Raw genomic sequence first — 24,564 nt, forward strand, 5'->3', positions numbered from 1 at the left:
CGGTCTTCGGAAGCCTTGGTTTATATTCTCCTCTATTCACAGCGTTTCCACGGAACCTCGATTGGTTACAGTAATTAATCATTTACCTGCACATCCACCCAACTGAGTCGCTATATCTACAGAAGAAAGTTTTCTATCTTAGCTGATTTAACGTCCCGAAGCGAGAAAAGCTATACAGCTTTCATAGAAACTTCGCATTTGGAGACGAAGTCGTCGAGCTTCTGGGATCGAACCCTTGATCATTGCCTGTAAGACTCGGTCGGTCTGCCAGCTAAGCTAATCAGGACGGCCAACTCATGCTAGGGCGAGGCCAATACGATCAACAACTAGAAGCGGGAACGGTGTTAGTCAAAAGTTCCCCATGCGGAAAAAAATTCGATTCTGACGTAATTGCTTATTCGAGTCAATAATGCAGACTTCGGGTGAGGGGGAGCAGCGCTTGCGTATCGTCATTCTGCTCTTGAGCTTGGAAGGAGAGGACGCGGAAGCCGGTAGTGCGCTCGCACCTCAGGGCGGAAACGGCAACTGTGAGCTTCGGATGACGATGTGGTACAACGGCCCACTCCTACAACTAAATTTGGCAGTTTGCACAACAGGCATGAACGGAAAATTTTTTGCCCTTTCTTGCTTCTCAACCGCAATGTAGCCAACCATGATACGAGCTCGGTTTGCCTTCCTGTACAGGCTTCTGGTTGTGTGTGCGTGGACGTTACTGTGTGCAGACAACGACCTTTATTAAGGCGAAAACCTTTAAACCCGCATCGTTGTCGACAGAAGATTGTCAGCAGAGGTGTCACGCTTTTTCTACTCAGGCCGGAAAAAAAGACTTTGTGCATGATGGGATTCGAACCACCACCCTTCCGTTCCGCAGTCGAGCGTGCTAATGGCTACACAACTTCCTTCAAACTCACTCATAGATCTCCTTGCCTTGTGCGCTGGAGAGTGTTTGCAGAAAGGCGCCGAATCAGACGGATGCCTCCCAAACGCTTTCCAGTGGCAAAAGCATTTAATATTCACAAGCAACTGTGTACTCAACTATCATCTTAACCACGCATCAGTGACTCAAGCAGCAACACCGCGCTAAAGCCTTTCGCCTCACTGCAAATTAGGCCACCAAAGTGGCCCCCTGAATTTTTTTATTGTTATTTTTTTGGGATTCTTCTTCTTCCTTACACTGCTCGCAAGTATTATTCTTTAAGTGTCCCCTGTTCGGAACAATCTACTGTCTTAGGTATGTGCAATTCATTGAGGGCACAACAACAATATATTTTCAGGGACAAAAATAACATTCAAAATGCACGATTTCTTTGAGTATAAGTTCATGGGACGGCTTTTTGAGGGGCTATTATTACCTGCACGATGCCACCTTCAGGAACAGGCCGGAATTGGAGTTTGCAACCATAAAAAAAAATACGTTCACTTTTTTACACTACGCTCTGTACCGTAGGCACGTCACTTCAATAGCTCCGGGATCGCTTGAGAGCTGCTAAGAATTGGCACTGCTGCATCTTGCGCAAGAGCCACGAAGAAGAGGAGGCAGAACAGCAGTTACAATCGCTCGCGCGCATGTGTTCCAGCTTCCTCGTTCAGCAATCGCCTATTCGAACGTGGACACTGCGCTGAGCATTCATTCTTCCTTGACGAGTAGCCATGCCCACTACCTCTTTGAAGACCGCTCCGCCTGGTCCTTCCCTCGGAGCGTCTTTTATATCACCGCGCTTCGCGACTCCTCCTTGTTGGCGTAGGCGAGCCAAGCGAGGACTGGGCTCCTGCCTTGGGAGCTGCGGCTGTAACCTGGACTCTGCGAAGGGTCCACCTGAGCTGCCAACGGTCCCCGAGCCTCACCGGAGCCTAGTCGTCTCCGATCGGATCTGCGACAGCAAACGCGGGGAGCAGGGAGGTGGTGCCGGCCGCTGCTACCGAGCTGCACGTCGCTGTCTACAGATGGTGCGTGTCCGGGAGAACGCCCAGCCTAGCAGAGCCGTCAGCCGACCACACATCGACCACCGCGGTGCTTCGACATCAAAGGCTTCTCTGGTGAGTTCATGCAAAGAAACCAGAATCAAAAATCTCTCGATCTCTCGTGATATTTTGGTCAAGATCTCATTTTTAGTTTCGTTATCACAAATAGTACAGTCACTTAGTAATTCTGGCCTCCGAGGAACTAGGAATAGCTTAAAGAAGTTAGCAAAATAGAATTTCGTGCAAAGGGGTTCGATGGGTGGTGGTGCAATGCGAGGTGACAAACCTGTTCTAGCAGCATTGTATCAAATTTAATTATTTCATTTTCGCCCTTAGAATAATCGCCTCCAATGTCGTCTTAAAAGTTTGTTTCGACGTTGCATATTGTGGTTATGCACGAAGTGCTTCTGGTTTGTCATACATTTTAAAGGCAGCAAAGGGACTTCGTGGGTGAAGGGGGCAGGCTTGAATTCGCCTTCGCTTTTTCGTTCCGTTGCTGCATAGTATTCTGATGGATGGATGCTCCTAGAGGGGTTGAGTGTGGGTGGAGCTTCTGATGGGTGCCAGGGGGGGGGGGGGTGAGAAAGTGAAGGTGCCTGGGTGGGTGAAGGCCAGTTACTGGTTTCCCGCAGCGTGGAGGATTCACACGAGCGCGCGTGCTCTCTCTCTCTCTCTCTGGCACACACACTCTCACACACACACACACACACACACACACACACACACACACACACACACACACACACACACACACACACACACACACACACACACGTGCGCGCACACGCACACACGCACACACACACACACACACGCACACGCACGCACGCACACACACACACACACACACACTCGGAGATATGGACGCACACCTGCACGCATGCACGCGCACGCACACGCACACAAACAAACTCGCACAGACACACACGCAAAGACAGAAACGCATAAGCACTCCCACACATTCACACAAAAACACCCAAGCGCGCACTCACTCAAGACATGCCGTGGCGCATATCTTGCGGCCACGGCAAGCCCCCAGGCCCATCGGGGGCAACTCTTCTCTTTTAAGGAATTCAGTTTGTAGAGCCCGTACCGTTGTGGTGCTTTGGCGCTGGAGTTTTGGAATTTGCGCGCTTTTTAAAGCGACAGCTCTAAGGGTCCCGTTTTGCAGAAAGCCCAGTGAAAAATCCGGATTGGTCCAAAATTCCCCTACGTCACGCGTGCTTCCACGGATTTTATATTCCTTAAAAGATTAGAAAACTGGTGATTACAAAGAGGCGACGCACCATTAGAGTATAAAACGCCATTAGCATATCCAATTGTGCTGTGCGATGTCAGTGCACGTTAAAGAACCCCAGGTGGTCGAAATTTCCGGAGCCCTTCACTACGGCGTCCCTCATAGCCAGAGTTCTTGTGGACGTTAAATCCCAGTAAACCAAGCCAAAGAAAAGGAGTTGCTCTAAAAGAAAATTAAGGTAATTAGTCAATAACTGAACCCCTAACATTTCGAATTTGCCAATGCGGCAAACTCCTAAGCCCATCGGGGCAGCTATTGTACTTGCAATGATTGTTACTTTAGAGCACGTACAGCAGCGCTGCTTAGGTGTGGCAGTTTTGTTAAGAGGGCTTTTATCTAACTCCATTAAAAACAGCGTGTCTCAAAGTGTTGCTTGTTGCAAAAACTCCACCTATTTGTTTCTTTAAGGATTTACTCCTTTCCTGAAGCCAGAAGTTAAAAGCCAGCGAATCGTTCTTAACTATCTCACTGCTCAAACAACACCGAAAAATCGATCAGAACTATAGATTAGATTAAGGCAATCTCAGAGTTTGTTTTCACTATTGTTTAGTACGCACGCTCTTTTAGAAAACCGCGGTTAAATTTCCCCGGTATGTGCAGTATGTTTTTGGTGAAATAGTTTTTTAGGGTGCTTCTGTGAAGGTGCCTTAGCGTCTTGAAATTATGAACCTCTCATGTGCGGTGTTGCTCTGAGGCATCGTTAGCACTTACTTTGTTTATTACTTCACATGAGAGCTGGGTGCGTGGACGGCAATAAGTTGTGATAGGCTGGAGGTATGCACGGTTATGATAAGGCAGCATGAACGATTAGCGCCAGACAGTTGGGAAGGCCCTTCCAGTCAAGAGCTGTGCGCACGAACAACGACTCGTGAAACGTAGTTTTGTGGGCACGTGGCGGAAGGACGCTGTTAGCACAAGGTTATCAGGCTTCCTCCTGTAAGTCAGAAGTCACGCTCAGCGCTGTGGTGTTCCGTCTTCCCTTGCTCCCTGTCTTAAAGTTGCGCAGTGTTGTATTCTTAGCAGTCATGAATTGCCAACTTGCCCGATCAGCCACGCTCGCAGAAAGTACACGTTTTGGTATTGGGAACCAAAATCTCTGATGGACACGGAACTGCCAGTGCAACTAATGTTACGACGTTTCGCCCGTTAAAGGCTAGCCTGGAGCACGGAGGATCCAGGTCAACCTACTCGGAATTGCGGGGCGATTCGGTGGGCAGTCTTTTTAACCGTCAATTTCTGCATGTGTGCGTAGTCAGTGCAGCAATACTTCCATCTCCGCGAGACAACTCCTGCACTACTATTTCCGCCCATCAACGAGCGCTCTGATCGTCTCTCTCGGAGTGCTTGTGGGCAGAGCATACGGCGCATTTTTGGAGATCCATAGCTTCCTCTGTTCAGCTTAATGTGATGCTGGATGCCGCCGACATGCATACCTATGAATAACCGATGAGGGGGCTAGTGGGACAGCAGCAGTGACTTGTGGACAGTATAGAGAAAAATCACTGAGGTGCCGTTGATGTTTGAACAGGTGGGAAAATATAGGCAGCGCTGCTCATGCCGTCAGAGAACAAGACTAAGAATTTGTGGAGCAGAAGAAAATCGGAAGTACCAATGAAAAGTAGCAGAAAACAGTTTACAGCGCTTACCACCCTGACATTCTAAATTTTGGACATGGACTTCTTGACATGGCCAAGAAATGTTGCTGAAGAGGAGTACTTTCCAATAATTATCTGGCAGAAAAAAAGATGACTGTCAAAATTAATCAGTCATAATCGGAGAACCAATAAGTTAAGCAACAACCCACGAGAGTTCAACACCAAAGGATGTAAAAAGCGACGGCTCCCAGTGGAGAACAGTGATTTAAAATTTATGATGAAACTCATTTGCGATATAGTGGCAGCATTAATTTTCGGTTCCTGCTGCCGGATTTACAACAAAAATCTGATCAGTTAGGGTTGGTTCTCCTGATTCTTGTTTCGAGTGTTGTAAACCTATAGGCACTCCGCTGCACGTGCTACGGCCAAGGCCACAGATTAGTACCGCCCTCTTTTCTACGCCATCATTAAGATGTCGTGCGCAGTGGAATCCGCCTAGTGCGATTAAGGATTGTGTACCAGTTTTAATCGTTATTCTTGCCTCTAAATTTCAGTGTTAATATTTAATTTATCGGGATATTCCTCAGAAATGAAAATGTGATTGTATACGTCCTTTTCTTTCGGTGGGTAATTTGTGACTAATCTGCTCTTGGCACAAGGGTGTTGGGTAACCCGATATTGCTTTGCATTTCTCTTCGGAAATCCCTTAGTGGACGTCGTCTATGAATCTGTCTGATGGAGCCAACGGCCCAGGCTGGGCTTCCCGGCATACGTGGACAGCGTCGTTTGTGTTGTGCGTCCCGCGTAGTCCCGTACGCGGAAGGCGTTATCAGCAGGGCCGTGCACCGCCTCTCTCACCACCACCACCACTGCGAAGGTGCTGGCAATGCTTCTGCAGGCACAGCGCAGTAGAGAGGTCCCGCGGGACTCGGCGCACGGTGATCTCGGCTGCTTTTCCCCGACAACCTGCGTGAGTGGCATTCTGCGGGCGCCTGTACACTTCTGATAATGAGCTTAAACTTACTGTCCCGAAATTGCGAAAGGAAACACCTAACAACTGTATCACTACTTAGCATTCTGGCGGCCCACGAGAGTCAGTCGCTTCCTAACATTTTGCTAACAGTTTCTGGAGCGCGAAACGCTTCTGCTACATTGCACCTAAGATTTCACTGGGCGGCTCCACGGATAGGTAGTGTCCAGGTGTTTCGTGTATCCTATTAGTATTCTCTTTGATTGAATAGCCGACGACCGAGATTCCGAGTTCCTTCTGTCTGGATATAAGAGCTGCAGTACATTTGGCACAGTAGTACGTAATTTAGCAAAGATGTTAACCACTTTGAGGACCGTGTTTTAATTCACATTTTTAGAAGTAGGCACTAGTACACCAACTCAACTATATTTGAACCTCTGGGTCTTGGAGGATGCGGTTTACTGCTTGCATGTCGCCAGTAGCTGTTGTTTGTATTTCGTCCTGCTTGTCGCTTTCTGGCGAGCGCTCCTCGCATTTCTTCACAGCGGCCCCTTTAGTACCACTGGCAGGAACTTTTTCTAAAGCTATGCGGGAAAGGGGCAGAGATATCATGAAGCAGGTATTTCCTTCTCGCACGTAATGAAGTGCGAAAAGCATGAACCATGTGGAACACATTTTTTGTCCTATCCTGGGTTACATAACGTCTTATAATCTCAGCTATGCGGCATAGTGTTTACATTCATTCCCGAGTCACATGTGTCCCTGTAATGGCCTGAAGAGGGGGGGTTATGGTAGAGCGTTGTATGCTCCCAGCTATGCAGTATGGCGTTTACATTTATTCCAGAGTCATGTGTGCCCCTTCCAGAGTAACGTGGGGGGGGGGGGGGGGGCGGTTATGGTAGTGCATTGTATGCTCCGAGCTATGCAGTATGGCGTTTACATTTATTCCAGAGTCACGTGTGCCCCTTTAAAGGCCTATAGAGGGGGGGGGAGGGTACATGATAGTGCTTTGTTTAACTACGCGAACAGTGTGTAAACGCCCATAATATCATCGCTTCGAAAATAAATTTATTATGACGGATGGAATATGTTGATATATCGCCAAGGCGCCGTTCGATTTTGAAGGCTGAGAAAATCCTCCAAGTTAGCTGCATCGGTATGAGGGGACCACACCTTTATGTCGTGTTGTCCTCGCAGACACCGTTTTCTAGTATTTTAGTGAGGGGGTCTGCCGTCAACAGTTGACATCAACTCAGAGTTGATGGTGCCCAGATTACAAAGTGAAGGTAAACGAGCTTCGGGACCAGAGGGATGGGGTATTTTGCATTCTGCGCACTACCGAAGCGGAGTAAAAATGCGATTGGCAGTGAGTATGTGGACTGTCTCTGAGGCTTACTCCGAGGCCTGGCTTTTGCAACGAAATAAAATATGCGATTTTTTTCCCCTCTTAGCAGCAAACTTTACTTACAATGCAAGCAGAGTGTTGAATCGATTGAAAATGGTCGCATCCTCTGTGTCTCTAATTCACAATACTGAATTAGGCGATGCGTATTTTGGTGCAGTGTTCAGTGTGTTGGACATAAAAAGCCTGTTGATATGTGAGAACAGGATAGTTATAGCCGACAAATAGCAGTCAGGATAACTACAACTGGCCAAATAGGGGTGTTGTTTGGGTTCTTTTTTATTGGCACTTCGCGCGCTCAGGTTAGGCGCTTAGCAGAAATATATAGAGCGGAAAAAAAAATGACGACAATCTCATATTACGCTCCGCTCGTTCCGCTGGCTCACGCATACCAATGAACACCATACGTGGTGTTATAATGAACTATCGCGTCACGTTGAGTGAGTGCAAAGAAATTTCCGCGAAAACTTAAATCACCGCATTGGCATATATCAACGTTATTACGTTGTTCAAGAGAACACGATTTTGAATAATCCTTCTCTTACCCCCTTAGAGATACTTATAAAGCTGGCGGATTTATCAACACCTCACACTCTGCGATACAGACAATAATCCGAACTATTCGCAAGCCTGTGCGAATCAGAAGTCCAGAAGGAGGAAGAAACGGTGCATTCTTGAGTCAGAAACCGTGGCGATCACATTCAGTCTACAACTCCGCCCTGAAAAGCATTAACCACCCACTGGAAACGTTTGAACGCTGTGATGTTTAAGGTGCTCGTGTCGCAAAAAAATGCGGCTTCGCCGTCGGCGTGGTTGGCGTCGTAAAAGAGAGCAAACTTGGAGGCAGGTGACCTATCTAGGCTGCGCAACCCAACCTTGGAACGCCATACATTCGGCCCACCGGATTGGGACAAATCTGCGCACCGTGGTCGGTGGCAGTTTAATGCTCGGTCTCGAGAGGTTGCTCGGGAAGCACAACCACAAGGCAGCACCTGCCATCTTGAGGCAGTGGCGCCAGGTGTGGTGTGAGGACTCCTGGTGATCTATCAATGTTAAGTAGAGGATGACAAATTCGGCATATATGGGCCTTAGCCCATTAAAGCTACCGCGTCACACCCTTAAGGCGGAGCGGATGTGTCCCCCCCCCCCCCCCCCAATTTCATGCAGCTTAATTCTGTCGCACTACTGAATGCAATTTTTGTTTCTCAATTTAAGCACAACCAGTCGCAAGGGGCTGCATGCGTTGCATGCGCCGAAACAGGCAATCTTGAGTCGTCAGCGGTGCGCAGAAAAGCGAAATTGGTGCTGTCCTATTCATCAAGAACTTCAAACTTGAAGACATAGACCAAAGACCCGTTGTAATTATATCAGTCAGAGTTAATTTGTTGTTTACGGATGATTCCTGCAATACCTCCGGTAGTGACATTATTGTAGTCCGAAAGAGAGCTTCGTCGCTTGCAAACTGCTGTGCTTTCGACAAAGTAAAATGGAGTACGTATCTAGGCGGGACGCCGAGCAGTCTTCACCAAGTAACCGGGGAATTGATCTGTGGCATGATGAGAGCTTGTAGATGTTGGATTTAAGACTTAAACGAGCGAAAAACTTCACGAACATCTCTGTCATGTGACTTTCTTCCTTTTCGAATGCCTTCGTTTCGACTGGTCGCTCAATTATTATCGTTACAGCGCAAAAGGCAAGGACAAGACGACTACCCAGACAAATAGGTGTAATGTATCGTAGGCGCAGTTTGAGCTTCATCGGGTTTAGTGTCCCAGTGCGACTTAGGCTATGAGAGACACCACAGTGCAGAGCTGAAGATATTTTCGACCCCCTGGGATTGTTTAACATGCTCTGACATCTCATGATACATGGGACTGTAGCAGTTCGCCTCCATCGAATGCGAGCGCCGCGGCCAGGATTGAGCACGCGTCATTCGGTTTAGCAACCAAGCGCCTCAGCCATTTACACAGCACGACAACGGGAGGCGCATTTTAGAATGTGTATAAATGCGCTTCATTCATCGTGTACTCCTACTGGAGGCCAGAAACGTGTTGGCCAAGAGCTACGGCCGTGAAACAACTCAGTCTTAAAGTCGGCTTCCAAGAAACAAATTTTGCAGTAGTTATTACCCATTTGACTTCGTCTCATGCAGTTCTATATTTTTTTTTACACAGGTCGCCCCGGCTTCCGGACCACCGAGTGCCGCCTGCATGGTGAAGGCGGTACTTTGGAGGAATTTTTTTTCGCAACTTTTCGTTTTCTGTTAAAAATACCATGTTTTAATTGAGAATCTACTTTATTAAAAGTTACATATCCGTCTATGGGATGTCTCAAGGCTTTTAAAAAGTAACATAGCGGCATTTTGTGAACATATAGAAAACATGTTTGAATTGCAATGAGCTCACGCATTTATTCGCTGTCTTTCTCTCAAGCAAGCAGCAAAATAGATTTATGTGCTGGTAATTAAGAAAAGTCATCTCAATTACCTCACTGAAATTAGATATTACTAAATTATCTTAGCGGTATAAACCAAAATGCCGATTTGAAAGTCGCTCTACGGGAGATCGCCACACCCTTGTGTGGAAATATAAGGTTGTACAGTACTAAAATTTCGTCACTATAGCATTACAATTTGTACAGTGCTTTGGGTAACGCCAACTAGCTACTTTTCTACACTGCCTTCGGAGTCAATTCAAAACAAAAAGTTTTAAAACCAGAAGACAACGACAGCAGACAAGGAAAAACGGCAGTTTTCAGGACCCTTCTTTAAAGTGCAGAAGCAGTTGAGTGCTATTTATCATGGGCCACTTGGCTGCAAAGAGCTGTAGTGTCACACTAAACTTTGAGAATTCAGGCTTTCTGCTGCTCGCTGGTGATCTAATCAGGCCGGCGGGTCTCGCTGTAAGGAGTGCTGTGCCCTTTGGACAGTGCTCCGTGACGTTATCGCTTAGCATGAGGGCTTTAACAAGTGATTAAGATGACTGCTTTGTAGCAGGCCCACGTCGGCGCTGTGGTCAACGCGCGCCACTGGTTTTCTCTGGCGGTGACACCACAAAATCAGAGCAGCCACACATGCATCACTATAGAAGGAGGGTATTGACTATGCCGCCCACATGTGTATTCAGCAAAGTCATTGAATAAGCGAGGCATCTGCACCAAATTCAATGTTGCATGACTCTTGCGCACTGTCGAGAAGAGTGCAAGTCCACACAACTCTCGCCCATCAATAACAGGTTCAAGACGCGGCTTCCGGCGTCACAAGCCTTCGGTTTGGTTAGGGGAACACTTCCCTCTGCTACTGCAGACAGAAAGCCGCAATATAAAAAAAAAATAGATGTGGGTGGCCCAAAGCCAGTTCGTGCGATTGAAGACGATCGAGCGTGTGCGGCATACGAAGAACACATTCTCGCTCTCCTCCCAGCCTGCCCTCCGTTTCCGTCTTTGTTTTGAAAGCGAAATATTCACTACGGCAACTCGGGCTTCAATCTCAGATCGTGTAAATTTAACCTTAGTAAATTTCAGCCCGCCGCGGTGGCTCGGGGGTTACGGCGCTCGGCTGCTGACCCGAAAGACGCGGGTTCGATCCCGGTCGTGGCGACCGATTTTCGATGAATGCAAAATTCTAGAGGCCTGTGTACTGTGTGATGTCAGTGCACATAAGGACCCCAGGTGGTCGAAATTTCCAGAGTCCTTCACTACGGCGTCTCTCATAGGCTGATTTGCTTTGGGACGTTAACACCCAATAAACAAAAAAAAACCAAACCTTCAGTTGAGTTAGAGCTCAAACCAAGGAAAAGGGAGAAAAAAAATGAATCAATATTCATAACTGAAAGTCGTACCCGCGGCTGCGCGAACAAATCTTCAAGGGCCACTCAGCGAGACCACTAGGCTATCGCCGCAGCCAACACGCGTCGTGTTAAACCGCACAACACTCTCGCGGTGTGCATTGGAGAGCGCCTTCTTCATCTGCTTCCATCTGCTCTGTACCGCGGCACTACATGCTCACCGTCGTCTTCTACGTAGCACAAATCCGTGCTTTTGCTCCGATTCGAATGCAGAAAATATTCATTGTACATTCTCTTTCTTGAGTCCTATATGCTCGTCAAGCTTTCTTAAGGCTTGATTAAGTCAGGCTTTATTAAGCCTCAATTTTTTTGCGCAGCTGAAATCATGTGGCCATACGGTCGACTGCGAAAATGTGTCCTCTTTTATAATAAAATAACTTAACACTGTTTTAAATAAGCAACGAGAATTACGTTCGCTTTGCCTTATCTGCGCACTAAAGTATTGCCAATGCCAGTCCAAACCAGCGAAGGGTTCCTCGAGGTGTGTTTTGAAAGCAAGCTTTACAGTCGTTGGTCTTGTAATACCTTTGAAAATTTGGATCAACGGAAATATGATTTCAAGGAGCTGTTTGCAAATGTCTGGAACAGAGCTGTTGCAGAAGTATTGGCGTCACTCGAGACGGCATAGTAGCAAGGTAGCCAAAGCAAGACGTGAAGAGAGGGACGTGGTTTATTGACTGTAAAGGCAGAGAGGTTGCCCTTAAAAATTAATATCTGGCCTGCTACTCTGCTTTGTTGGGGAACGGCTTGCCAGAGCTTCGTTGATAAAGACGTGAACTTGCGTGCACCAGGAAGGATCCCACGAATCTTGGAGGTGCTGAGACGTGTGTCGAAAAGCAGCGACGGCCCCTGAGTGCAGTATCGAGTCGTGAAAAGTCAACAGACGTTTTGTTTGCTGCAAGCTTTATTAATCAGTGTATAAAAAATGACTGGAAATTTCTCAAATGAATACATCGATTCCAACACGGGCTGCGCGCTGCGCCCGCAAGGGACAAAGGGCACGGGCGGTCGGGTAAGTTCCGCCGTGCATCCCGCACAAAAGAATTAGCGGTGTTTCATGCTATGAGGTGGAGATATTGGAGGGGGAGGCGGGAGCTGGGGGAACACGGTTGAATTCACTCTAGTTGAATCAAAGAAGTTTCATGAGGAAATCATCGAAGGAACAGGTGGGATTACTACTTTTCGAAACAAAGTCGAGAGGAGCACGTGGCAGCCAACGACGGGAAACGCAATAACAATTCGTTCAGGAGCTAGCAGCCGGAATATGCCGCACGCCAAAGGCGATATCTTGAACCACCATCGTTGTCGGCACACAAGCATCCAATGTCATTTAAATATTAAAGCAAAAAGTTATTTGCATATTTCTGTTGCCTAAGGCAGGCTAAGGGGTTTAAGACACCATTCATTGTTAGAGGCAGTGGGGAGAGCTTTTCCATGCCAATTTCATAGTGCGCACGCTCGTCAGCATACGCAGGACACTAAAGCAAGATATGCTCCCCAGTTTCGATCGAGCCGCAGCGGAAAGAATCAACTGCGCCGCGAGAGACTGCTTACTACTTGTGCACGTGGCTCCCCGGTTCTGCTAGCCTACCGCAGATCTGTCCTCTACGCTGCCAGAATTGGAAAGGATATGGCTGCGTCCAGCTAGTGTTCCTTAGCACAAGAGGTACCTTCACCGAACGTACTCTATATCTCATGGTTTGCGCCAATGTCGTTGAACACGCAACACCTGTGCCGTTATAGGAAATGGATAAGGAGTCTATCTCTTGCAGCGATAGACTGCATATTCAGGACCCACATCCGTACAGCTCTTGTGTGTTGAAAGTACGGCCTTTGTTCACTGCGTATCCACGCGCCCTTTCTGAGGCTGTGCAAAAAACCAAGCCTTCACTATCGGCTAAAAATTCACCTTCATTGTCTCCGAGACGGTCGCGTTAATGGCGCTTCTTGATTTTATCAATTAACAAAGCGTACCGGGAATGGGCGTATGAGCAAACCGACAAGCCGCCGTCAACGAAAGCGACCGCAAGAAACTCAAGCGAAGAGAGAGGCTCGCTGACAAAGAGGTAGTAAAAGTTAGCACATTGATGAGCTCATCAGAAATTAAAAAAATAAAACGACAGAAATACTGGACTACAGAAAATTTCTCGTAGCGACTGAGGTACCTACTGCAGCTGCGAGACATTAGCTTTTCTTTTTATAACAGTAGCAATCGCATCATGAAGTGTTCCTCTTGTATACCCCTTCTATTTCGAAACTTTTCACGATTTGGCATACTAGCTTCTGAATACCCTTAGACGACACATCACTGTTACCAAAGACTAGCTTACCAGACGGCCACAGTAAGCAAGAAGCTCATATATTGGCCTGCGAAACTGTGGCAACATTAGTGGAGTAGAAAACAGAGGTACAGAGGGCAAAACGCATGTCTAGAACACGTTCCGAGCGTGTTTCGGGATCAACACGCGATAGCTAGCGATAAGATTTGGTTAAAAACGGTCTGGATGTAAACATGGGCAGTTAAACTCATAGAATTTAATCGTCAATTCTTGCCTTCTTGGTCGCAGCGGCTTTGGCAGCGGCAGAACACACAGTTTGGTTGTTCTAGGCATGTGTTTTGCCCTCTGTACATAGCGCGTCCTTCTACTTTCAAGCGCATCATTTGTTCATTCTTTTCTGCGTGCAATGCTAATAAAGCGACAAAAAGCCATCATTCACGTGCCGCTCACTTGCGACACAGAAGAGCGCTGCCGTCTGCTAAAAGCAGGGAAAGCAGGTATGAATCAGCAAATAACTACGGATGAACCCAGGGGCGCTTTCATGTGACTGCGATAAAGCTTAGCAGGACTGAACCTCTAGCACTGCCCCTTGCTGGACAACACAAAGACATTAAAGGGACACAGCGACAAACAGAAGTTATCGTGTATTGATCGATCACCGCATTCAAGAAGAAAGTCCGCACTAAAACTTAAACCGGCGTTTCTGAAGTAGGGTAAGGCCAAGGCATGCAATGCAGTGTCGCCACAATCGACATATTTCGAAGGTAAACTACGGTGCCTCGACATAGTTCCTTGGTATCGGATCATGGAGGCTAGGTCATACTCACCTGTACTTCGAAATGGGGCTCACGAAATCCTTTTTAGTGTAGACGCCACGAGTTTCATTCGAGTGGCAGCAAAATTACTAACTTCTTTATGATCAATTAATGCTTCTTCTGTTGCCAGGTTAAAAGTGAACGTATTCATGAAAAAACAAAAGCACCTTGGTAGCATTGGGCACAGAGTTCACTTAAGCAACAATTCAGGATCTTACGAGCGAGAACAAAAAAAAGCACCGCACACTTTGTCTCCCTCGCTCCGCAGCCACTGAAGGAAAGCGCAGCCAGCGTGAACCGGAAAGTTTGAAGAGTTGTGCTACGAGCGCTTGTATATATATATATATATATATATATATATATATATATATATATATATATATATATATATATATATATATATATAAGAACAGTCCAAACGGTAATATTCCAAAAGCATTAAAGATATATTCTTGTCACTTTGCAATGCTTAAAACAAATACCACGCTCAGATACAATTTTGATGGCAATGAAATGCAAGGTTCTTAAAAAAACAACATGCATGCTTTCACGAAAAATATTACCAGTTGCCCTTTGCACCCTCTTGTCCTTTCCATGACGATGGTATATGTAATACTAGCTTGAGCTTGCAGACCTTACTGCCACGGTACCGGTTACAGCGCTTAATAGCTCTAAAGTTTTCGTTTTCACAGAGTTCCAGTCTAAGGGATTGAGCTTTGGCCGCTGTAATATTGTCGCTGTAATACCCCCCGTTTCCTTCCTGCTTCAATTCCTGCTTTCTGGTTCAAACTATTGTCTATTAGCGTTCCGCGGCGGAAGGTGACTGTCATGACTTGACTCTGTGCGCTTCATTTGAACAATGAAATCATTGTGGCGTGGTCTGCACAATCTGCCGAAGCTGGTTCACGTGAGAGAGGGAGAATACTGGCGCGCATTAAAACACTGTGATCTACGAGATTGATGTCTTCGCTGTGTGAACGTTGCAAACACATAAAAACATTTCCCAACCCATGCTAAAAGAACACGCTCTCGAGACCTTACATTTTGCATCTCTTCCAGCAAAAATGAACTCCCACCCTCCCTCCACACCGGTCTTATGCGCCCCAGATGTCGCCATGTTTTCTGCGTTTGGTTACAATGGGAGTCACTGTGCTATTTTACATAAACCTTATTGCACCGGCGCCTGCGAATGAACGCTCACGCTAGCAGATGCGAAAGCCCAGAGTAGCATCCAAGCTGACAGCCCCGTCCCTGAGCCAGCAAGCTGCTGTCAGACGCTCTCCAGGCCGCACCCGCCTCGGCAGCTTGGTGGGCACAGCGATACGGTCACCCCATATCAGCTCCGCTTTTGCCTTCTTCACGCAGCCCGACGTGCGTAGAGCGTAATGGCGATGCCTCCCACCACAAACGACAGGAGGCGAAGCCTACGTGGATGGCTGCACGACACACGTTGAGAGAATATGAAGCACATTTCAGGAAGTAAAGAGCAGTAGTCAATACTTTTAGTGCCATAAGTGCACCGGCATGACAGCGCAAGCCGCACTGGTTAGCTTCGCACTATTTTGTTTCTTTACTATTTTATAACGTCCGCGTAAGCATGACGACAGTAATCTTTTGACTGTGCTGCCTCGAAGGAGTTGCCATCGTTGTAGCTTCTATCGACGCTTCCAATTTATGCCCAGTAACAGTCGAAGAGAGACGCTCAGATGCCCGGGCGGGTGCTTGAGCAAAACAAGAATGACGCATATGGAACGTGGGGTAAGTTGAAGCAACGGTCACGATCTAAAGGCCTCCGTATCTGAATCTGGACTGAGACTTGTCGTGAAAGTTGTCTGGAGCTGGATGCACTAATTCGTGACACCCGCCTTACTTTTAAATATGCCTATACGCTAAATTTGACTCCCGCATTGAAGGCTTAGTTCGTACTGTATGTAACTTCGTAGACTGCAGTGGTACAGAATCGTTTGCTTGGAAATACAAGACGAACATCTGGAATCTGATACTCATCGGCTTCAGACCTTCAGACCTTCGGCTTCAGACTAATCGCATTCAGAAAGGTGTTTCTGTTGCCATGCGGTAGATTTGATGGCATTTAAAATGAAATCTAAAATTTAAGGCTGCCAGAGATAATAGCTGCATCTCACGTTCGCAGCTGGACGCCGCTGTCCGCCAGTCTTCTATCGTTGGGTGTGTTTCCCTTTGTTGCTCTGGATTTTCCTTGCACTCTCGCATCATATAGTAAAGGGAGAACATCCTTCCACAGAATGTACTGTGAGGTGTATTTATTGTTTGTGCATATAGGCTGGTCGAGCTGGGTTTAGGTATGGGTTTAATTGTTGGCATCTTAATTTTATTTCTTGTTCCCTGGTTCGGCTGAAATGCGGTGGGGCGTATTGTTTTCTAGTTAATCTGTGATGCTAGGGAATGTCCCTGTAACCAACAACTGGTTCCAGTGTGGTATCGTCGGAGCTCATGGATTCCTGGGAAAGTAATGCGCAGGCTGTGCCGTGAGCGCCTTCGGTCCCTCCGTCTGATCACTTACTGGGGTCCATATGATGGTCGAGAACGTGACTGTACTCTAGGTTTTGGTTAAGATATCTGTACCTAATTTTCTTTGCAAACAAGTAAGAAATTAAACTTTTATTATGATAAGTACACAGTTAGACGCTGCGCGTTATTGCTTCGTCACACAGCAAGTGTAAAGCTTCTGCCTGCACTATTAGAAAAAAATATTAGGGACTCCCCAAACGATACGTTGGATGCTCTGCAGTGATATCTGTGGGAACTTCTTTTGGCACCACGGCAACTGTGGCGAGAAACCTGTTTTTCCTCATACCACACTGCCCTTTTGTGTTGTGTTGGGTTTAATGGCGCATAAGCGATCACTGCCCTTCATTCCGGTGCCCTGTAGCGTGACGAAGACTGCCTGCTACTTGCGCACGCGGCTTTCCTGTGCTGGTGGCGTACAGCAGCTGCGTCCACAACAGTGCTCTAATTGGAAGGGAAACGTGGCTATTACGTATGCCCAAATAACTAGAAATTATTTAGCATGAGGCTCACGCCAAAAATATATTTGCTTTGAATAGACAGGATTTTAGGAGCTCCTGCACGTGGCGGCTTTCGGAGAGACCTCGCCCTGGCAAGAAAAATGGCATTTAGCCTCCGCCCTAGATTCTCAGGAAGAAGAAAATATTTCATGAAGCGAAAAAAAAATGTGAGACAAGTGATACAGGTGAGGTTAGAGGTGTGAGACACAATGCCCCCGTCCACTGTCAGCGAAGTCGTGCGCAGGAGTAACGACAAATAGGTGACAGAGGAAACAGGCGCCTCTACTTTGCGTACCTGATCGGAGGTCGTCGCCGTGGAACCACCTATCGATGTGCAAACAGAAGTTTTCTTTTTTAGTGCCTTCTCTCGCTGTGAGGACTCGTAATCTATAACGACTGAGGGTTAGCGGACCGCTTCGGTTCGAAGCCAGAGCAGCGAAACCCTAATCGAAGCAGGCATTCTGCAGCGAACCCTGGTTTCAAGTCCTAACTGAGAGGCCTGCGTAAACTTTCGGTCCTTTGCGACGATGAAGGAAACTAGCTCGCGCGAATGTTACGTTCGGTATATGTTAGTTCATTTTTTCTGTGCGCGTGCGTGTCAGCGGCAAATGAGTGGCCATGGAAAAGGGTTGAAATGCGGGCCAGTTGGTACATTGTAAACTGAGAAAAAACCAGTCACACAAGACGACGGACAAGAAGAGAGTACACACCACAACGACTGGACTAACAACTGAAGTTTATTGGAAAATACATGGTCCGAGCAAGGCCAGCAGAGCATGCGCAACAGCATCATCACTAATCACTGTGCAAAAGAGACAAAGACAAGAAATCTAAACTATCGTGGACGATCTAAAAAAGCAAATTCTTTTTCAAGTAGGCGCACCGAAGTTGTGCTTATACAATCAGAGCCTAACAAACCGATATGATATGCCTCCAGTATTTCCCGCTCCTGTTTTCCCTTGCCTCTACCAAGAATGGTGGCATTGCTAAACAAAGGATAACAGCCACATTCATTGCAATGGCGAGGCAAGTTTGCACCGCCACCGGACCCCAGGGAGGAGTGATGCTCACGAAGCCGGTCATTAATACACCGGCCAGTTTGGCCGATGTAAACTCTCTCGCATGTGAGGGGGAACTTGTACACCACCTGTGCGACACATGTCGTGAAGCGATTCTCATGCTGCGTTGTGCAAACGTGGTTTCTTTCCCTGCCTCAGTTGTTAGTCCAGTCGTTGTGGTGTGTACTCTCTTCTTGTCCGTCGTCTTGTGTGACTGGTTTTTTCTCAGTTGGCCATGGAAGAAACGCAGAAGACGGCGAGCGACTGTGAGCAAACCAAAAGCGCCGTTTTTTGGAATATCTGTGCGGATCAGCGACTTTGCGATAATACCATAAGGAGATTAAGTTAAAGCTGTACATTTTGCTATTTTTGTATTCAGTTACTGTTAGACAGGAGGCATTAAAATGCCATAATAAATAATTTCACCTCCGAACCGCTAACAGAGAAGAGCGGGAGATCGGACGGATATATTCGGGTTTCATCCCTTTGCGGTGAGCAGAAAGAGCGTCTCATGTTGCCATCATGTTCGTTCCAGGGCGGAGAAAGCATTGTGCTCATTTCGATACAAGTTTTCACCTAGAAATCCATCCACTTATTTGAAGCTGGGCGTTCGGAGCACAAAGGGTGTGTGTCCAGGCATGACGAGCTGGTACCGGAGATACGGTCACACATAAAGGCACAAGGGATTCATAATCCGATATTTAATCCACTGTTACAAAACTGATAATTAGCATTCGCCGTATTAAAAAACGCGCATTTTGTGACAGTGAGCAGGAATTAAGACCGAAAATTGGCTGCATGATGCTCAACCAGATCACAAAATATGACAAAGCCTACTCGACGTGGTTTATCTAATAAATTGTGCTAAAGGTCAGTAAAACTCACCTCATTCATTCGTGCATCGTTTTTATCAACACGTAATTTCAGGTGTTTCTTTCTCAGGCGACTATTGAGCACGCGAAGTTTGTGTCAGCTCTGCGGGCATTCTCTTCGAAAGATCTCAATTTCACCTGCGAAAATGCATTTTATGCTTTTCAGATTTCGTGGATAAGTTCCCACTGGGTCTCGGACAGGTACTGTTTCCATTCGTAGCCGATGTCGTAAACTTAAACCATGCCTTTGAGGTAACCCACAACACCCGCTGGCAGTGCTGATGCCTTTAGGTTAAAGAGTCGTGACGCTGAAAGGGTTCGAATGTGAGCTGACGCGAACGGAAATGACTTTGGCTTGGTGCTGGAAGTTTAGCAAGCAGCGGACATCTTTAGCTACCACATATAAATATCACACCACACGATATTTACGGCAAGACAACACAAAGCCCGATATCAAGTCATTCATGGGCGCCACATTTATTATTGGAAGTGGCACCTAGTTCAAAAGCATACGAGACCATGGGCCTTGCTAAACTGCTTTACGGTGAAGCTTGAACAGCAACGCTGACATTTCAAAGCCTGAAATCCTGACAGGAGGAGGAGAAAAATCATTTCCACCTGCAGAGATTGGAAGCGTTGGCATTGCCACATTGTGAGACGCAGGTGGAATACCGGCGTCTGAGAGCTTTCGAAAGTGGCTCTGGGCTTCATGGCCCATACTTCAATCGATGCTGTTCTAAAAACAAATAAATAAAACAGCAATATAGAAGAGCATGTTTTTATCGCGGTTAAAGGTACTTGATAGGCCTGCCTGTACCGAATTAAATTGGGGTACAAGTCTAAGAACTGTCGCTGCAGTGCGGTAAAAACAGGGAAGACATCGAGAACGCCATATGCTAAGCAGGAGAGGGAGACAACAAAGGGCCGCCCCACATCCAAGCACTATTATCCGAAATCAGCAGTATGAACACGGTCGCCGGCAAATGTGGCGAGTTCGTTGCTTAGGTGAAGCTAACAGTGTGCTGCCACAATGTATTTATTGTAAAGATAACCAGTCAAGCTTGAGCTTGAATTTAAGTTAGGTTGTCTCCTAAAGTCAGATGGAAAGGACGTAGCCTCTGTCTCTGTCCAATTCAGTCCTTTGACAGAGAAAGCACCGTGGAAAACAATGCTTTCCACTGAACAGTTTTTTAGGCAGAAAGTTTTTTATTGTTCAACAATCTTTCTTTAATCGAGATACGCCAGGTTCAAGCTTTACCAAAGGAGAGAAAGTAGAAAAATGGCACCAGTACGGAAAAATAAAAGTGCTGCACGGGCAGAACCACAACACTAACAGTCGACAAAACAAAAAGCTGTAGAACAAGTTTTCTTTTTTAGGTACTGCTTTGACGGCTGCTCACGAAAAAAAGAGAGGTGTGTCAATACAACGGGATAACTGCTCCCCGTCACAATAAATCCCCATTTCGGAATGAAGAGTTCGTTATTATGCGCCAAAAAAGATGGCCTCCTCCAATTTCGGCGGCGGTCTCTTTGGATGCAGTTGATCTTAGTGCTTTCGGGTACACTAGCTTTAACCCCTCTTGATAAACAAATCGGCATCAATGAGAAAATCGCACCCGCAAAACGGCTCATGGTCACGCACAAATGCGAAAACTGGAACAAGGACAGCAACAAAAACATGCCGCAACAGCCATGGATAAAAAAAATTAATAATGAGCCCAGGAGTGTTGTTTTCGCGCTGAGAATCTACTGTTCAGTGGATCTATATGTAGGCCTTTATGCGGAACTAAAACCTGTTCCACGGAAACTATTGAGAAAGATAAAGTACGGGAGCAAAAGGCTCAGTACGCCGCCGTATTATCAGGGAGACTCTGTGATGACTTCAGATAGAAATAGAATAATCTCAGTGTAGCAAACCGCTACTCATCGACCGAGGAGTTGGAAGTGCCGCAGTCCGCTTCCTGGGTTTCTTCTCAGCAGTTGGAGCTATCTCATTGCGCCTACTATTTTACGTGGCGCTAAAAATTCCTCAATCTTTCTCAAATTATTAGGGTCACTCCCGCCGTTTCTACCATTTGCTCCTTCCCCAGGGATAAGCTCAAATTTCTTCCCTGTTCAACATTGTCTTCCCTGTCCTACCTCCTTAGCTCCTGGACACAGCGCGTGGATGTGGTCATTCGGAAGATATTTTCATCTGAACTTCTGTCTCGTTGTGCCTTCAAATAGACGCCTGCTATCAAGCGAGACAGTCGTATGCATTCATGTACTCCGGGATGAAACAAAACTCCAAGCTACGCTGAGGTTGGTGTCCGACTCCTGGACTAGAAGTAACCAAGCAAAGGGGCTTGTTTCTTAGCCGGGAAACGGAACACTCATGGCGCCCTTTTAGTTCACAATATATGTAAGGTCAGAAGAACCTTGGTGCACACCTTTCGACACGCGTTGGTTTTAAGGATGTTGTAGTGGCTCCACTATGTGGCTGAGAAGCAAACTTTGTTCCTTGGTCACCTTTGGCAAAGACCATGTACTTCGCATATTCATATTGCAAAACCAGCAGATTTCCTGTGGTGTTCTTGCCGGTTAACAGTCATGGTGGACGTTAATAGCAATGTAAATAACAAAGTATCATCCGACAGCGGCAGGGTTTTATGTTCGTCATGTGTATGAAATTTCTCCTCTTCAACCGATCCGTGCAATAGTTGTGTCATTTTCCTCACAGTGAGACATTCGACACTCCCGGCCCGCTCAACCAGCTGTCACTCGACGTGACTCTCCTCATTGGAATAGATGGAAACCTGAGCAATACACACGAATATAGCGACGTACCTACAGGGTCTGTTATGAAAGTAGTAGGACTCATTTTTTTTATAAAATTTATTCAAGGGATTAGTACAAACGATTAGAATTTTTCGCAGCAGCACCCTTCCGCACCTACACGCTGCTGCGAATGAGTTTTCCAGTTTTCGTACGCCTCCAGGAACGCCTGGACTGGAATGCTGTTTAGCTCCCTCGTCACGGCCTATTGAACCGCCTCCAGCGATCCGTGATGTTTGCCCCTAAGCGTCGATTTTATTCTCGGGAATAGGAAAAAGTCTGGCGGGGCCAAGTCGGGGTTGTAGGGGGCCTGAGGCAGCGTTGCCGCCTTGTGCTGGGAAAAAATCGGGGTCCTCATTCACATGATCAAGATCCTGGCAGGTCGCTTTCCGGTTGGCCTTTTGCTATACTCCCGGCACCAACTTCGCGCACACTTTCCTCATACCTAAGTTTTCTGTCCTGATCTCGAAAACTTGGGTTTGAGGAATGCTCAAGTCATCAGAAATCATTCTGACATTTATGCTACAATCACTGTTCAGTAAATGTTTCATTCGGTACGCATTTTCGTTGGCCTTGCTGGTCGAAGGGCGTCCAGAGCGGTCGTCGTCTTCCATTCTTTCCTGACCTTCTCGGAACATCTTGTGCCACTCAAAAAACACCTGATCTACCCATGGCAGCGTCACCGTATGCCACCTTAATAATGTTGGGAGTCTCTTTGCCTGGTTTTACCAAGATTTACACAAAATTTGATCGCGTATCGCGGATCCAGTAAACGCTCTATGATTCTGCGTGACGAGACGTTTCGACAGGGGTTCACAGTACAAGCGACCTGCTCTCCTCAACGGCCGAGAGCCGACTGCCGGCTTTCCCCAGCATTCCCAATATCCCCCTTCAACGATCCTGCACGCGAAGACTGCCTCTCGTCCGCCCGTTCGCCCAGGAAAAAAACCAGTCCTACTACTTTCAGAACAGACCCTGTATGCACCACACAAAAAAAAATCATGAAGATCGCTTAAATTTCATGCCTGCACACTTGCACGCAAAAAAGTTCCAATTTTACGGCAGCTCCTCACAGGATGATTCCACCTCTATCCATCTTGGCTTTCCGGAACAAGGCTCAATGCCTGCTCGTGAAGATGCGTCGGGAACCTTGCTTCTATTTTATAATTGCTTTTATTTGGCTTATGTTTATGGGGGGTTTAACGTCCCAAAGGGACTCGGGCTATAAGGGACGCCATAGTAAAGTGCTCCGCAAATTTTCACCAACTGGGGTTCTTTAACGTGCACTGCACTGACATCACACAGTACACAAGCCTCTAGAATTTCACCTCCATAGAATTTCGACCCCAGGAGCGAAGATCGAGCCAAAGTCTTTCTGGTCAGCTACCCAGCGCCGTAACCACTAGGCCTCCTCGGCAGGCCATTGATTTCTTTTATAATACTGCAGGCAGCAGCGCTCCTCAAGCAGGAGGGGGTTGCATGTTTTGCAGTAACAATTCATGAAACATATTTTCACTGGAACATTCAACAATAAATGAAGACAAATAGTTCCACTGATGCGTTGTTAGGGGAAAGTGCGAATCCTGGTAAAGTATTGTCCTGGCGAAGTATGGGCCTAATACTTTAGATTGGTTCAGTCTAGTGGATCTCTCAGGGGCAGCTAAAATATAGGTGTCCCGTGACAAACCATATTTATTGCAGAATTTGAAATAATGTCAGCCTGGATACCTGACCGCGTTGTTTACTGCACACAAGATCACGGCTTTCTTTCGCTACCTTGCCAGTATGCCGTCTCGGGTGAAGCCAATCCTCCTGCAATTGCTCTATATATCAGGCATTTGCTCAAGGCTTACAGCACCACCTTATTCAGCATGCATCTAAACAGACGTAAGGAAGCAGACATTTGGGCTAGTTGGTGTGAATTCTTGGTGGAACAAACAGCGCAAACTAAGACAGAAAACACAGAAAAGAGGGGAGACACTACAAGTGTCTCCCCTCTTTTCTGTGTTTTCTGTCTTAGTTTGCGCTGTTTGTTCCACCAGACATAAGGAGCCTTCGATCATTATCCGCACACTGAGAGCACTGCAACGTCTTCTTCAAAATATTTTCGCTGACCCAAAATACCGAAGGTACTAAAAAGACCAACGACCGTTAAGCTTGTTTTCAAAACGCGCCTCCAGGGACCCTTTTCACTGTTGGACTATTTTCCGGCTCATATTTCCCTGTGAATGCTTTAGGGCGCAGATGAGGCAAAGTAAGCGTAATTCTCGATGCCTATCAAGAAGCGTTAATTTCTTTGATTATATAGAAGGCCACCCTTTCGTAGCCGACCCCTACGGTCAGTGCCCAATTTCAACTTCACAGAAAAAAATGGCTTCATAATCCAACCCTGATAGCCAATAAGGAATATACGACTCAGGAAAGCAAAACAAATATGGTAATGAATTGCAGGCGAGGAGGACCGCTAAAGTTTTCTTCCTATGCCGCACACACCCAATCGTCTTGAAGAGCACGAACTGGCTTTTGGCCATGCACATTTGTTCACCCGTTATTCCATTGCTGCCGGGTTTCTGCAGGGAGAGGTGTTCCCCTTACCCACCCGTAGGCT

The 24,564-nt window shown here is 46.8% G+C and overlaps 1 pseudogene; it reads left to right on the forward strand.

Annotated features, from left to right (window-relative positions):
* The first annotated feature begins 1,650 nt into the window (after window positions 1–1,650).
* LOC149353939 (uncharacterized) lies at window positions 1,651–24,033 on the forward strand (annotated as a pseudogene).
* Window positions 24,034–24,564: the final 531 nt, after the last annotated feature.

This window comes from Amblyomma mixtum, chromosome 3 (genome assembly GCF_055824585.1).
Source record: "Amblyomma mixtum isolate Tamu chromosome 3, ASM5582458v1, whole genome shotgun sequence".
Classification (NCBI taxonomy): Eukaryota; Metazoa; Arthropoda; class Arachnida; order Ixodida; family Ixodidae; genus Amblyomma; species Amblyomma mixtum.